The following is a 7,184-nucleotide window of genomic DNA, read 5'->3' on the forward strand; positions in this document are numbered from 1 at the left end:
TAGATCTAGTATAGTGTGCCTTGGTTTAGGGTATTATGGCTTGTGGACCAAGATCTATGTCTAGAGAGTTAGGGTTTGAGCTAAACCCATTAAGAAGGACTAAGAGCGGTTAAAGTTGGAAACTTTACCCTTAAAAGTGTATACCCAGTGGGTAGATGAAGTGTGGAGCTTGGATATGAAGAGTAGGAGCTTAATCCATTGAGATGGCTTAATCAGACAGGGGAACTCGGCGAGTCCATAGAGCGACTCGACGAGTTGATTTGGTTTGTCCCGTTTTAGCTTAAGGCAGAACTCGACGAGTCGGTGAAGGGACTCGGTGAGTTAAATCGGTAGATCGTGAATGTGAGTAACCTGGAAACTCGACGAGTCAGGGGGAGACTCGACAAGTTAGATCGCGATTTCAGGATCTAGGACTAGGCGAGTTGATGGGGCAACTCGAGGAGTGGGGTCAACCAGAAGGTTGACTCTGACCCAAACGTTGACTTTAACCAGGGGTAAAATTGTCATTTTACCCTGAAAATGATTATCAGATTTTGATTAAGTGTTATTATGAATTTGATAGTCGGGGAGTCGCCAAAGCAGCAGTCAGAGATTCCTCACTTGAGTTTTCAGCAGTCAGCCTTGCGAGGTGAGTTTCCTTCAGTAGGAACAGGTCTACGACACCAAGGCCGGCCAGCAGTATGATTATGTTAGTAGCTGAGTGTGAGCGAGGCCCGTATCTCCTAGTTAGCTGAGTGTGGGCGGGGCCCGTATCTCATAGCCTAGTTTGATTATGGATATGTTCCTGACTGATAGAATTAGTTATACTTGTTGTCTGTGTGATACTTGTATGTATGTTTAGTAGCAGAGTGTGGGCGGGGCCCGTATCTCATAGTAGCGGAGTGTGGGCGGGGCTCGTATCTCGTAGTAGCTAAGTGTGGGCGGGGACCGTATCTCAGAGTCAGCGGAGTGTGGGCGGGGCCCGTATCTCCCAGTTAGCGGAGTGTGGGCGGGGCCCATATCTCCATGAGTGTGGGCGGGGCCCGTATCTCCTAGTTTCATGTTATGTGTATGGTATGTCGTAGTTTAGGGAGACTCACTAAGCTTCGTGCTTATAGTTTTCAGTTTTAGTTTCAGGTACTTATGGTAGCAAGGGGAAGGGCTCAAGATGATTGCCGTGCACACACCATTTGTTCATCCTAGGATGTTTTTACTCTGATGTTTTGATATACATTGATATGATGTTTGAGATATTATGACATGGGTTTTGGATAACTATGGTTTTATTAATAATTAAAAACGAAATTTTTGGTCTTTATTTTTTTGGATGTTTCAAGTTGGTATCAGAGCCTTGGTTTGAGGGATTTGGGCACACTCTCGGGTGTGTTTGAACTCAAATTAAGGACTTGGTATGAAAATTTTCAAAAGAAAAGCATTTTTACCAAAAAGAATTTTGAAAAAGAAAAGAACTCTGAAAAGAGAAAAAGGGTGTGGTGCATGCAATGAGCCGAGATCAAGTAAGTACTCCCAAATTACCCATACAAATTTATGTTATGATATGTTTATGAGAACTGCATGCTAGATTAGGACTAAGGATCTCAGGAAGGATGCCTTATGTGCATATTATATGTGTACCAGCTTTATGAGAATTGCATGCTAGATTAGGACTAAGGATCTAGGAAGGATGCCTTATGTGTTTGTATTATGTATCTCAGCCTTATGAACCGCATGCTAGTACAGATTAGTCAGGGATAGCCTGAGAGATATATGTTTGATTATGTTTACTCGATGCTCGAACGCTGCTTGCTTTGTGCTTTTAGGAGTTCTAGTTATATCTAACTAACTAGTAGACGAATATGTTAAGTTACATATTACGAGGATTAAATAATTTCAGAAGGTTAGGTTTAGCTCTATTTCGCAGCTCTCGTTTGAGTCTAACCGTTGTAGGGTAGGACCTCTCATTCGAGGAATTATCTAGTCTTAGTGATATGTAATAGTATTCGCGAGCTAGTTAGGGGAGATAGCAGGGACTTCTTATGCAACTGATGACGTAGAGTGGATTGGTGATTACCCTAGGGCAAACCTAGGATGAGATTAGTTGAGAGTAGTAGTAGTAGAAGGGACTTGGTGGAGTCAAGGCAGTTCTTGAGGAAAGTACGGATAGATGTGGAAGGTAGTATGGGCCCGTGCTATTAAAAGCAGAGGATCCGTACTCGAATCAAGCAAGGTTGAGATGAATCTAGGAAACTTGTAGTGTGTTAGATCCCTCGAGTTATGACGAGTATACTGATGTTTGTTATGGTGCATTTTCAGTATGGTGACGCTACGCACTAGGCCAGTTGGCACTTCAGACACTGGTGAGGGATCAGGCTCGGGCAATGGAACCGGGCAGCTTGGCGAGCAGACGAGGGAGTTCATCTCGTCTGAGATCACACATACCATTCTAGACCAGACTTCTGTGATCTTTGGTTCAGTCAAGGAGGGTATCTTGGATCTTCTGGATGAGAAGCTGAGCGCTTTCCGTACCAAGGTGGCGGCCATGATGGGGTCGCGCACACTGACTTTCAGGGAGTTCAGGGCTTGTGGAGCTTCCGACTACCATGGGGCTCGAGACCCTATTGCGAGCACCAGATGGTTGGCGGATGTCGCCAACGCATTCCGCACCAGCAGATGTCCCGAGGGGGACACGGTTAGACTTGCGTCCTGTCTTCTGAAGGACAGGGCACGTGACTGGTGGGAGGAGGTTGGGAGAGCCATTGGAGATGATGCAGTTTTGGATGCGATGACCTAGAGTGATTTTTCGGCCAGGTTCAGGGCCGAGTTTGCACCTGTGATTGAGGTGCAACAGTTAGCGAGGGAGTTCCAAGATTTGGAGCAGATGACAGAGACTGTGGTGGAGATCACCGCCAAGTTTAGGGAGAGGGCCCTTACATTCCACAGTACGTGGCGGACGAGGATATGAAGAAGGCCCAATATCATGAGATGTTGCGGAGTGATATCCGCCAGTTTGTGAGCCGCTCCAGTCGCAAGACGCTGGAGGATAAATTTGCTAGGGCCCGTGAGAGAGAGATCGATTTAAAGATGGAAGGAAGAGGAAGCCAGATTCTGTGTCTGGCGTGGAGGGCTCAGGCAAGAAGCCCAAGACAGATTCCCGAGGGAAGGGCCAGCAGGGCCGAGGCCGCTACGGCAAATGCGACAGGTCGCACGAGGGGACGTGCAGGGCAGGTAGTTCGGGATGCTTCAAGTGCGGCCGAACTGGACATGTGATCAGGGATTATACGGCTGCTTCTACCACCACATTATCTGATCTGATTTGCTTTCAGTGCAATCAAAGGGGCCACAAGAGGTCCCAGTGTCTGAGTTTGGCAGCAGCAGGGACGTAGGTGGCACCCTCCCCTGCTACGTTGAGGATTACAGACGGCCGTCACGGCCGGGCAAAGGCGCCAGTGGCGAAGAGCAGAGATTTCCAGTTGACAGCAGAGGAGGCATGTGCAGCTCCAGATGCCGTTACGGGTATGTGCATTCTCCTTATCTCTTTATTTGTATTGATTATTGCTTATGTTTATGTGTTTGTTATAGGATCGTTCTTAGTGAACAGTATATCAGCCTTGGTACTGTTTGATTCAGGTGTCACCCGATCTTTTGTGTCTCCCGCGCTCAGCAAGCGATTTGTAGGAGCTCCAGGAGAGTTGGATTTCCCACTTGATGTGGAGATAGCAGATGATGGGACCGTTAGGGTTGCGAGGGTTCACAGAGGTTGTACACTACAGTTATTTGATGAGCAGTTCTTAGTAGATCTAGTTCATATTCCCCTGCGAGGGAATAAGGTTATTGTGGGTATGGATTGGTTGAGCCCCAATGGGGCAGTGATCGATTGCGAGCAGTAGCTAGTGAGGGTTCGGACTCCCAGTGGGGGAGGGTTAGTGATTCAGGGAGAGAGGCTACATCGCGGACCAGTTTTATGTTCAGCAACGAGGGCGAGGCGTTACCTTCAGCATGGTTGCGCAGGTTATGTCGCTTATGTGATGGATACCCGGGATAAGGGTAAGGCGACAGTGGATGATGTGCCGGTCGTGCGAGAGTACTCGGATGTATTCTCGGAGGATTTGCCTGGGATACCTGCGGAGAGACAGGTTGAGTTCAGGATCGACTTAGTCCCTGGTGCAGCTCCGATAGCCAAGGCACCATATCAATTGGCTCCTCCCGAGATGCAGGAGTTGTCTATGCAGCTGCAAGAGCTGCTAGACAAGGGATTTATTAGGTCGAGTTGTTCACCATGGGGAGCACCGATCCTTTTGTTGAAGAAGAAGGATGCTTCGCATCAGAGGTACATAGACTACCGGGAGCTGAATAAGGTAACGGTGAAGAACCGTTATCCCCTCCCGAGGATCGATGATTTGTTTGACCATCTACAGGGTGCATCTTGGTTCTCCAAGATTGATCTGCGATCTGGTTATAACCAGATGCGAGTCAGAGAAGAGGATGTACAAAAGACGACTTTTAGGACTCACTATGGTCACTATGAGTTCGTGGTGATGTCGTTTAGGCTCACCAATGCTCCAGCCGCGTTCATGGACCTCATGAACCACATGTGCAGCATCGGTATGTGATAGTATTCATCGATGACATCTTGGTCTATTCCAAGACTCAGGAGCAGCATGAGGAGTACCTGAGGGAGGTGCTAGAGACATTGGGGAGGGAGAGACTTCTTGATAAGTTCTCAAAGTGTGAGTTCTGGTTGTGCGAGGTGCAGTTTCTTGGGCATCTCGTCAACCAGAAGGGTATTATGGTCGATCCGGCCAAGATAGAGGCTGTGATGCAGTGGGAGGTTCCGAGGTCTTCAACTGAGATTTGGAGTTTTCTTGGTCTAGCGGGTTATTACCGGAGAATCATCCAGGATTTCTCCAAGATCGTTGTTCCTTTGACCCGACTGACCAAGAAGTCGGTGACATTCCGTTGGGGGCCTGTGCAGCAGGCAGCCTTCGAGACTCTTAGACAGCGGTTATGCGAGGCACCGATTTTGACTCTGCCCGAGGGAGTTGATGACTTTGTAGTTTATTGTGACGCGTCGATTACGGGCATGGTGCAGTTTTGATGCAGAGGGGTCATGTGATAGCTTACACGTCGAGGCAGCTAAAGCCTCACGAGGCTAACTATCCGACGCATGATTTAGAGCTGGGGCTGTAGTTTTCGCCCTCAAGATTTGGCAAAATTACCTCTACAGAGTCCGTTGTACCATTTACACGGACCACAAGAGTTTGAGGTACCTCAAGGATCAGCCGAATTTGAACATGAGGCAGCGTCGGTGGTTAGATGTGGTGAAGGATTATGACTGTGAGATCCTTTACCACCCGGGCAAGGCCAATGTGGTGGCCGACGCCCTGAGCCGCAAGGTGATGGCGGCTCCGATTAGAGATATATGTTTGAAGATGACAGTGATTACTCCATTTGTAGAGCAGATTAGAGAGGCACAGGTTGAGGGCCTGAAGGAAGAGCGCCAGAAGTGTGAGCAGATTGTAGGCCGAGTGGCCTCGTTTGATTATGACAACCGAGGGTTGTTGACTCTTCATGGGAGGGTCTGGGTTCCGTACTGGGGCGGAATGCGGCAGGTTCTGAAGGATGAGACCCATAAGTCGAGGTTCTCCATCCATCCTGGGGCGACGAAGATGTACCGGGATCTTCGCCCTGACTACTGGTGGCCCTGCATGAAGCGGGATGTTGCTTGGTACATGGAGTGGTGCTTGACCTGTAGGAAGGTCAAAGCTGAGCACCAGATACCACACGGCAAGATGAAGCCGCTAGACATTCCCGTGTGGAAATTGGAGGATATCACCATGGATTTCATTACCAAGCTTCCCAGGACCGCACGTGGAGCAGATTCTATATGGGTCATCGTGGATCGGTTGACCAAGAGCACTCATTTTATCCCGATCTAGGAGAGCATATCGGCCGAGAAGCTGGCCGAAATATACGTGCGTGAGATAGTGGCACGACCAGAGTGCCTGTCTCTCTGGTGTCAGACCAAGATGTTTGTTTCTCTTCCAGATTCTTGAAGCGGTTACACGAGGAGATGGGTACTCGTCTCCACTTCAGCACCGCTTTCCACCCTCAGACAGACGGACAGAGCAAGAGGAAAATACAGACTCTTGAGGACATGTTGCGCGCATGTGTTTTGGATTTCGGTGGCAGTTGGGATACATATCTTCCGTTAGCGGAATTTTTGTATAACAACAGTTACCACGCCAACATAGACCGACCTCCCTTCGAGATGCTCTACAGGAGGAAGTGTAGGACCCCTATCTGTTGGGATGAGGTCGGTCAGAGAGTCATGGAGAGTACTGAGGTAGTACTCAAGACTACAGAGCGGATCCAGCAGGTCCGGAGCAAGCTCCAGACTGCTCAAAGTAAGCAGAAGACCTACGCCGACAAGCGACGTTCATATTTAGAGTTTCAGGTGGGCGATATGGTCCTCCTGAAGGTGTCACCTTGGAAAGGTGTCATCCGGTTCTGTAAATGGGGAAAACTGGGCCGTAGGTACATTGGTCCTTTCAGGGTTATAGCCCGGGTGGGCAGGGTGGCTTATCGGTTGGATCTACCGGCAGAACTTAGTCAGATCCACAACACTTTGCATGTTTCCCAGTTGTGAAAGTGCTTAGTGGGTGATTCATCGATTATGCCCTTGGAGGATATTCAGGTTGACGACAGCCTGAACTACATCGAGAGATCGGTGGCGATTCTGGATCGCAAGACGAAAACCTTGAGGAACAAGGTTGTTCAGTTAGTGAAGGTGCAGTGGCAGCACCGCAAGGGTTCAGAGTGGACATGGGAGCCTGAGGAGGAGATGCGGAAGCACTACCCGGAGTTGTTTCCAGATGCAACAGACTTCGAGGACGAAGTTTAAGACAAGTGGGGGAGAATTGTAACGCCCGGACACTGGTACACATTTGTTTACAAATTATTCTTGTTTGAAAGGCTACTCGACGAGTTGGAAGCCCCGGACTCGTCGAGTAGAAGTTAGTCTTGGACGCGGGTTTCAGCCAGCTACTCGGCGAGTCAAGAGCTCTGGACTCGGCGAGTAGGCATGGCAGAGTGAAACCCTGATTTCGGGGTTTTGCACCCTATTTAAGCATCTTAATCCCCACCCCTTGGCCTCATTTATAGCCTCCTTGTCCCAAACCCTAATCCACGAAACCCTAGAGCCTTCC

The sequence above is a fragment of the Lactuca virosa genome, chromosome 1 (genome assembly GCF_052849685.1).
Source record: "Lactuca virosa cultivar CGN04683 chromosome 1, Lactuca_virosa_CGN04683_v6, whole genome shotgun sequence".
NCBI classification, from domain to species: domain Eukaryota; kingdom Viridiplantae; phylum Streptophyta; class Magnoliopsida; order Asterales; family Asteraceae; genus Lactuca; species Lactuca virosa.